Below are 8,706 nucleotides of genomic sequence, written 5' to 3'. Positions count from 1 at the left end.
CCCCCATTGACGATTTCTTAAAAGAGGCCCTGCTTTAAGGTGGATTTCCACTTACAGAGAAATAGTTCACTAGCAAAATATTTGAATATTTCCTAATATTCCCTGGTTTAATTTCAAAAGAAAATTTGAAAATATTTCGCTGGCAAACCATTTCTCTGTAAGTGAAAATGCAGCCTTAAGCCTGTTTTCCCTAATGGCAGTTTCCAGCAACAACGCGGAATTTTGCTCGCGGAGCGGAATTTTTCTTTGCATGTTCACGATTTATTTTCCAAAAACAAAATCATTTGAGAAAAATAGAAAATATTCCAATCAACGTTTGCCTGGACTGAAAAGAGATGCAAGTAACGAAGGATACCAGGTCAGTAATCGATACCCATACCATGCTCGCTAGGATCGCACTAACTTCACTTTCTCGTGTTAACTTTGAATTGGCGGCTAAAAAACAATGAATTACATAATTGTTTGGGGCCAGGCTGGCTCCTATGATTGCGAATAAGAATTACCCCGGCAAAAGCGAGCTAGTCCGACAAAACCGGGCTTGCCCGTCTCATATGATCGGCCCCCTAGTCCAAATATATTTGTTGCCATTATGGTGGCAATCAAGAGCCAGAGAAAAAAATATATTACTACGCTGAGATTGCGCATAGTAAATTATAATAAAATTTATAATGAAATAATGTTAACAGCTGCCTATATACCCGAGTGCGTAGAAAGTAATTCTATTTTCCATAAATGTGTTATCAATTTTTCAGGGCAATTTTTTTCGGGGGCCCTAAACTTCAGGGGCCGGTTGTTCGAAAGGCGTTTAGCTTAAACGGTGGATAAGCCAAAGTTTAAAATTACTCTCATGCATCTTGTGAATGACTAAATATGCATCTTATGTATTAAATATGTACTTCCATTGACAATGAAGCTATTTACATCGAAATATTTCAGCTCAGTTGTTCAATGAATAAATAGTTTTGCTTTCCATTTTGAACTTATCCACCGTTTAAGCTAAACGCCTTTCGAACAACCGGCCCCAGGGCCCCCCGTCATTTGACACCCTGACACCCTGTCATTACGCCACTGCAACCACAAGGCAATGAACGGGTAGTCTGCAAAAATTCATCCTCGTCTTCAAGGCCTTTTTGAATCGACGGCGACTCTCGTCGAGTGTTGAGTGGGGTTGAGTGACATCCAGAATCCAGTGGCAGTAATGACAGTGACATTTTGTGACATCCTTGCCTCCAGGTTTCGGCCGCGGCGCGCCGCTGGCGCTTCGGAGTTCGGCCACTGAGCTATAATATAATTCCTGGAGGACCGGCTCCTAATGTTTTGAAATACAAAAAGTGAAGCAAAAAACATGGCGGATTTTGGCCTTTGCTGACGCCAGATTGACGCCACTGGTTCTTATTTGCAATGGTAGTTACCACTGACCAACCGCGATCCAAAGCATGAAAAAATGCGAGCACCCTCCTGGTTTTCGATAAAAACAGGATTTGGTTTTTACGAAATTTTTTGTTTTTGAACAAAAACATGGATTTTTTTCCTTTTTTGCTGGTTCTTTTCAACTTCAACAAAGAAGCAGCTATTTTCTGCTTGTTCCTACCGCAATTTACTCATTAAAGAGGAAATTTTTGGCGATTTGCACTCAGGTAAGAGTTTTTCGCAATTTTGATGTTTGAACTCTGAACGTCAAGTAAAAAATTTAGCTTCGTAGTTCGACGGCTATGAAAGATCTGAAAACAGAAATGATATATTTACTAACATTTAATTTGTTTACCTACAACATATTTCTATTAATATTTTTTATCCATTATATTTTACACTGATTTAAATCCATGTAGTTGAGCCAAAACTCAGGTCTAACCAGATCAATCATCAATGTGTCTATAGCCCATCTTTTCATGAAAAATCATACAAGATATATTAGATCAAAGTATATAAAGGATGCAATAGGAACAAAATATAATCTGAAGGAGCGAGGTCTGAGAATAACTTGCCTAAATTCACTCACACTTCCAACTGAGGCATCATCATGGCCTCAGAAGCTGACACTAAATTATCTGTACTAATTTTGTCAACACTTACAGGGTGTATTATACATGCAGTTAATCTCTGACATATCTTTCTTTTTGCAGGGATAACATAGGGTTTGGTAGATCAAGTGGAGGCATGTTATGCAAAATTCTGGAGAATTAAATTGAGACAACCATACTAATACCCAGGAACTACACACATTCTTAAATACAGAAACTGTTTTATTATTTTTACAAATTACAATGTTTTATTAAAAGAAAATAAATATTACAATTGGTAAGGCTTTGTTTATTTCATTTCCAAAGAACCTTTCCAGTCATTGCAGGCTAATCTGGGAGAAGCTGGTAAGTGGTAAGCCCCTTTTGCATATAATCAATAATAATTACCATGGCTATCTTGGCCTATAAACATCCCTGGTTCTAATCTTCCTTAATGCAGCCTCTGCATTATCATTTGCAAATATAGAAAAGCATATGACCTGCACAGGGGCCATAATTATTGGTTTTATACCATGGAAAGAGCATGGCCTGTGCAGTCAGACAATTATAGTGCTGACCACTGCATGGTGCTGACTGCTGGAAGCTTTCAATTTAATAGTTCATCCTTATAGGTTTAAGCTAATAAGCTCATCAATATACATGATATATGCTGATATAGTTCAGTACAGAAAAACTATTTCTTCTGGCTAATGAAATCCAGCTAAACAAATAGGCAGGCTACCCTTGGTTGAAATTGCACATCTTCATCCTCCCAATGATTCTTAGTCTCTGTTTCTTTGGATTTGAATTTACATCATGTTACCTTCTAGCGTTCTTTGGAAGAAAATGCCTGTAATATATGTATGTAATATGTAAAATAAATTACTTCCAAAGTATAGGGTAATCTTTTTAGTAGTTGTTCAAACTTCAAACTATACATTTCACTTCTCGTGCCGCCGTCTTTTGGTCAAATATTAAAATATACAAACAACGACATCTATCTAAAGACTGTTAACGAAAAAAAATGGTGAAATTTTATCTAAAAAATGAAATTTATGAATAATATATTTACCTGTCAGTCAACTGCATTTTCGTTTCGGCAAATTTCTTGAAGCTTTATTATTTATCTGTTATTTGTTTCCTGTTTTTGACAGAAGTAACGTGTACGACTTTGATATCTTCACAAAAACGTCGAACATATCTGATCAAAAAGTTTTCAGTTCAAAAATATCGACTGACGTTTAAGTTTTTTTCGTAAAATATCATAATGAGAACTGAATACTATTTTTAACAAAAACCAGGGGGGAGTGCATTTGTAGCGGGCTCAGAATTGAGCCTTGGTCAGTGGTAACTACCATGGCGAATAGGAACCAGTGGCGTCAATCTGGCGTCAGCAAACGCCAAAATCCGCCATGTTTTTTGCTTCACTTTTTGGTCGCGGGCCGGTCCTCCAGGAATTATATTATAGCTCAGTGAGTTCGGCTCAGTGGTTCGACCTCGCGGCTTGCAAATAGAATGGCGGTTGTTTTTCTTCAGCAAATGTGAAATGTAAAGAAATATTTCCAGTACTATTTGGTATATGTTTAAGCCAAAAATCTCAAGTTATGCTTTAGTTGCTGGTTTATTGCCAGGTATGTTGTTATTTCTTGGTTGTTGAATAATTTACAACTATAAAATCCGACTTCATTTTAATAAGTATTTGCATGTTTGTGTTTTGAATATTCATGAAGTTAAGATATTATTTATGTGAAAAATGCTCGTTAATACCGTTGAGAATGTTTTTACACCACAGAAAACGACTTTAATATTAGGTGTTGCTGGTTCAATTTTATGGCAATGAAATTGTAGCTTTACTTCTAAAGTCTAAACAACTTTACTTTATACTTGAGTGGTATAAATAATTCTACATGTACATATATCACCTTTCATGTGCCTGAATTCTATATCATTCAAGAACATGTGCCACCTCTTCATGATCTCACCATGCAGCAGTAAGTTCAGTACAACATCAGATCACTTTAAGGTAGCTCTTAGCAAAGTTTTAAGTTTCAAGCTTGATTTGGTCAAAATGCTTACTTGTTACAAAAAGATTGCTCAGCTGTTCAGTTGGTCCATTCAGATGAACTAGATGGTAACTTGGTTGGTCAACCCAGGAAAATACTTACCTGATTTTACTAAATAAATTACCCTAGTTTCTAAAATAATATGTGTATCTGAGCTCTCATAATCTGTACATGGAAGAAGGGAGGTAAAGAGTGTTCTTGAGAAATATATAAATATTTTAACACAAGATGCTGGTTTAAACTGATAGATTGAAGTAATGCCAATTCACTGTAAAGATATGTGCTTGTTAAATCAAAGAGAATTCTGTATAGTCTCCCTATTTTGGATGTTACATTCTTTATTTCCACCAGCTTTAATTTTAGCCATTTTTGCTGTCATCACTACTTTTTAACAATATTTTGGAATTTGTAAAGTCTTCAAATAAAACTATAATGATGAAAGGATTCCAACCAAATGTTAACATTCGCAAGCTGGAACTCATTAAGTTGGTTTATACCCATGTGCACAATTTATGGCTGATTCAACAAGGGTTACGGCATAGAAAATGTTAAACAGCAAACTCTTACTTATCTGGAAATTTCAATTAATTTCTTAAACTTTGTGATATGCTTTCTTGTAAAAGACCCAAGATCTGATTGTAATAGCACCTACATTTAATAATAAAGTCATTGAAAAGCATTACTGTTAATCAGCAAAATTTTTCTTTGTACATAGGTTTTAAATTATTCTCTGTTTTCTAGATTGACTGTTATGCAACATGCTCATACCTCTACTGCAAGATTGGTAAGTTATATATTTTCTTCTGTGTGCAAGAAGAACTTTTGTACCTGTAGTATGCTGAACGAGGTTGATGTTTATCAGGCTAGGATTTGTTGACTTCAGACGCACTGGAAGCAGTCAAGGGCAGGGGGGCAGCAACTCAAAAGAGGGCACTTTAAGGCCTGTTTACACTTGTTTCGCAACCACTTCAGCGATCATAACTTGGATTATGTATAGTAAGACTGAAAAGATATACATGCAATGTCTATGAATATATAAAAGGCAAGCTGCCCCCATGAACAAAGGGCAGGGGGGGGGCAGCTGCCCGCATGGTTCCAGCACTTCTGGTTGATTTTATCTTTGCATAATACTAATTAAGTTGTTGATGTAGTTATACTAGAAATTCATGCATGAAGCACCCCTTGCCATTTTATAATATGGAATAGCAAGTTTATAATATTAAATGAATTAGTACTGGCAAGCATCCATAGCAAATATTTTTGATTTGGTGCAATATATAGTCATAAAATGTGTTTATATATGCTGCTGATTTAAAATATATACACTTATTTCCCCTAGAAATAGTCTGCCTATCAAAATTCTTGAGAGATTCTGTTTTAAAAGACACGGCAAAGTTTTAGGTGCGACAGAGTCCCTCCCTCATTGCTGCTACCGTGCTTTAAATGACTTTTAAATACAAAATGCAAGCATATTCTTACTTTGGCTATATGACAAGCCAAGTACGTGGCCATGCAAGTTTCTGACATGGACATATTTATTTTTCCTCTGGATAATATAATCATTTAACACAATTCTCTGTTTCTTAGACTGACTGTTTCACAGCACATTTGCATACTTCTACAACAAATCATTTTGGTAAGTTATTTTTCCTGTCTGTGTTTTTAACTCTTAGTTATTTATATCTTTTTATTGTGACACTTTATAAACACAGCATAGGCAATATATTTGCTATTTAGAATGAAATAATATCTATTTTACTCTTATGCTTTGGATTCCTAGGATATTAATTAGTGTTCAAATTCTGTCACCCCTTGATTGTTTGTTCTGAATCAAATAATGGTCGGTTCAGTGCATAAATCGTCTATTGCTGAGTCGTGCCCGTTTGCGACCAATTTTGTAATTCTGTAACTTTATTGTAACTCCATGCATGTTTCTAAAGCAAATTGCTGGCATCTTTTGAACATTTCTTCCTGTTCTTCCATGCACCATATTATTAGAAATGTAACCCTTTATTTGACGATTTTCATTTTTTCGTTTAAATCCAATGCACCACATGGGGCACTGTGCAATAGACCTTTAGACACGAAAAAATACAAAAGAAGACAAAAAAAAATATGCAATGAGCAATGCATGAGCAACTTAGAATAGAATTCAATAATGCAATTGAATATTGCAGGGAACATGATTTAAGTTCTTTGAGTACTATATACTACGAGTTGCATGAGCAGAAGTTAAAATTATTTTGCGACAGACGTGATGTTGGCTCATTAATGCATTGGGAGGGCACTGAAACTTTGGATCTTTGGATCCTTAGGTTATATAACTCTGAACCCTTATATCTTGAAAGGGTGTAATCTCGCACCTACGCACCTAATGCACCTGTAAATAGTCTGCCTATCAAAATTCTTGAGAGTTTATCTTTTAGAAGACACAGTAAAGTTTTAAGTGCAACAGAGTCCCTCACTCATTGCTGCTATTATGCTTTAAATGACTTTTAAATACAAAATGCAAGCATATTCTTACTTTGGCTATATGACAAGCAAAGTACGTGGCCATGCAAGTTTCTGACATGGACATATTTTTTTTTCCTATGGATAATATAATCACTGAACACAATTATCTGTTTCTTAGACTGACTGTTTCACAGCACATTCATATACTTTTACAGGAGATGATTTTGGTAAGTTATTTTTCCTGTCTGTGTTTTTAACTCTTAGTTATTTATATCTTTTTATAATGACACTTTATAAACACAGCATAGGCAATATATTTGCTTATTAGGATGAAATAATATCTATTTTACTCTTATGCTTTGGATTCCTAGGATATTAATTAGTGTTCAAATTCTGTCACCCCTTGATTGTTTGTTCTGTATCAAATGATGGTCGGTTCAGTGCATAAATTGTCCATTGCTTAGTCGTCCCCGTTTGCGACCAATTTTGTTAGTCTGTAACTTTATTGTAACTCCATGCATGTTTCTAAAGCGAATTGCTGGCATCTTTTGAACGTTTCTTCGTGTTCTTCCATGCACCGTTTTACTAGAAATGTATTCTCTTTTTTTGACGATTTTTATTCTTTCGTTTAAATCCAATGCACCACATGGGGCACTGTGCAATATAGACCTTTAAGACACAAAAAAATACAAAAGAAGGCAAACAAAAAATATGCAATAAGCAACGCATGAGCAACTTAAAATACTGTAGAATTCAATAATGCAATTGGATATTGCAGGGAACATGATTTAAGTTCTTTGAGTACTGTATACTACGAGTTGGATGAGCAGAAGTTAAAATTATTTTGCGACAGACGTGATGTTGGCTCATTAATGCATTGGGAGGGCACTGAAACTTTGGATCTTTGGATCCTTAGGTTATATAACTCTGAACCCTTATATCTTGAAAGGGTGTAATCTCGCACCTACGCACCTTAGGCACTTGTTAATAGTCTGCCTATCAAAATTCTTGAGAGATTCTGTTTTAAAAAACATGATAAAGTTTTAAGTGCGATAGAGTCCCTCCCTCATTGCTGCTACTGTGCTTTAAAAGACTTTTAAATACAAAATGCAAGCATATTCTTACTTTGGCTATATGACAAGCCAAGTACGTGGCCATGCAAGTTTCTGACATGGACATATTTATTTTTCTTCTGGATAATATAATCATTTAACACAATTCTCTGTTTCCTGGACTGACTGTTTCACAGCACATTCGTATACTTTTACAGGAAATCATTTTGGTAAGTTATTTTTCCTGTCTGTGTCTTTAACTCTTAGTTATTTATATCTTTTTATAGTGACACTTTATAAACACAGCATAGGCAATATATTTCCTATTTAAGATGGAATAATATCTATTTTACTCCTAACATCTTTTTCGCTGCAATATATATTTTTAGGATGGAACATGTGAGAAATCCTTTTGACCTTTGTTACATTAACCCATTTAAAAGATCACTATTAAGCAAACTTTGACTGAGAGTTTTTAAATGATGCATGTGGTAAGTTTATTACAATTTTTGTTAACATTTAACAAAATCTACTCTGTCACTGTTACACTATGCAATTTTCTTGCAACTCTTAGTGCAAATATAATTTTAGGGGTTGTTAGATTGTAGCGAGTGTTCGAAATTTTAAAAAAGTTAGCAGGTCGTAATAAATGTTCGTATTTGACAACATTAGATGCCGCAGGAGTAGAATTGCATTGCAAATTGTAAGAAAAGTTTGGTGAAGAATAGATAAATTGCCTCTTCACAACAGTTTGTTAAATATAGCGGCTTATATTTTCACTCACCCATAAAGTCATCCCTACAAGTTTTCAACACATCAGGACTTGTGCAAGAACTTTTACATTGTGAGGACTTACTGTACACTCAGGTCCCCATAAAGTCATCCCTACAGTTTTCAACACATCAGGACTTGTGCAAGAACTTTTACATTGTGAGGACTTACTGTACACTCAGGTCCCCATAAAGTCATCCCTACAAGTTTTCAACACATCAGGGCTTGTGCAAGAACTTTTACATTGTGAGGACTTACTGTACACTCAGGTCCCCATAAAGTCATCCCTACAAGTTTTCAACACATCAGGACTTGTGCAAGAACTTTTACAATGTGAGGACTTACTGTACACTCAGGTCCCATAAA

At 35.3% G+C, this 8,706-nt stretch overlaps 1 long non-coding RNA gene across 3 annotated transcripts; it reads left to right on the top strand.

Annotated features, from left to right (window-relative positions):
* Positions 1 to 3,487: 3,487 nt before the first annotated feature.
* LOC114535605 lies at positions 3,488 to 8,453 on the top strand. Of its 3 annotated transcripts, XR_003688333.1 has the most exons (5): positions 3,488 to 3,631; positions 4,805 to 4,847; positions 5,651 to 5,699; positions 6,696 to 6,744; positions 7,959 to 8,453. It is a non-coding gene; the product is annotated as an uncharacterized LOC114535605 (long non-coding RNA). The 3 variants fall into 3 exon arrangements; XR_003688331.1 differs by having other exon boundaries at positions 6,696 to 8,453; XR_003688332.1 differs by lacking the exon at positions 3,488 to 3,631 and adding an exon at positions 3,641 to 3,991 and having other exon boundaries at positions 6,696 to 8,453.
* Positions 8,454 to 8,706: the final 253 nt, after the last annotated feature.

This window comes from Dendronephthya gigantea, unplaced genomic scaffold (assembly GCF_004324835.1).
Source record: "Dendronephthya gigantea isolate DGI-Jeju-01 unplaced genomic scaffold, DenGig_1.0 000121F, whole genome shotgun sequence".
Classification (NCBI taxonomy): Eukaryota; Metazoa; Cnidaria; class Anthozoa; order Malacalcyonacea; family Nephtheidae; genus Dendronephthya; species Dendronephthya gigantea.
Note: the sequence above shows the minus strand (reverse complement) of the source record. Positions and strands in the feature narration are given on the sequence as shown.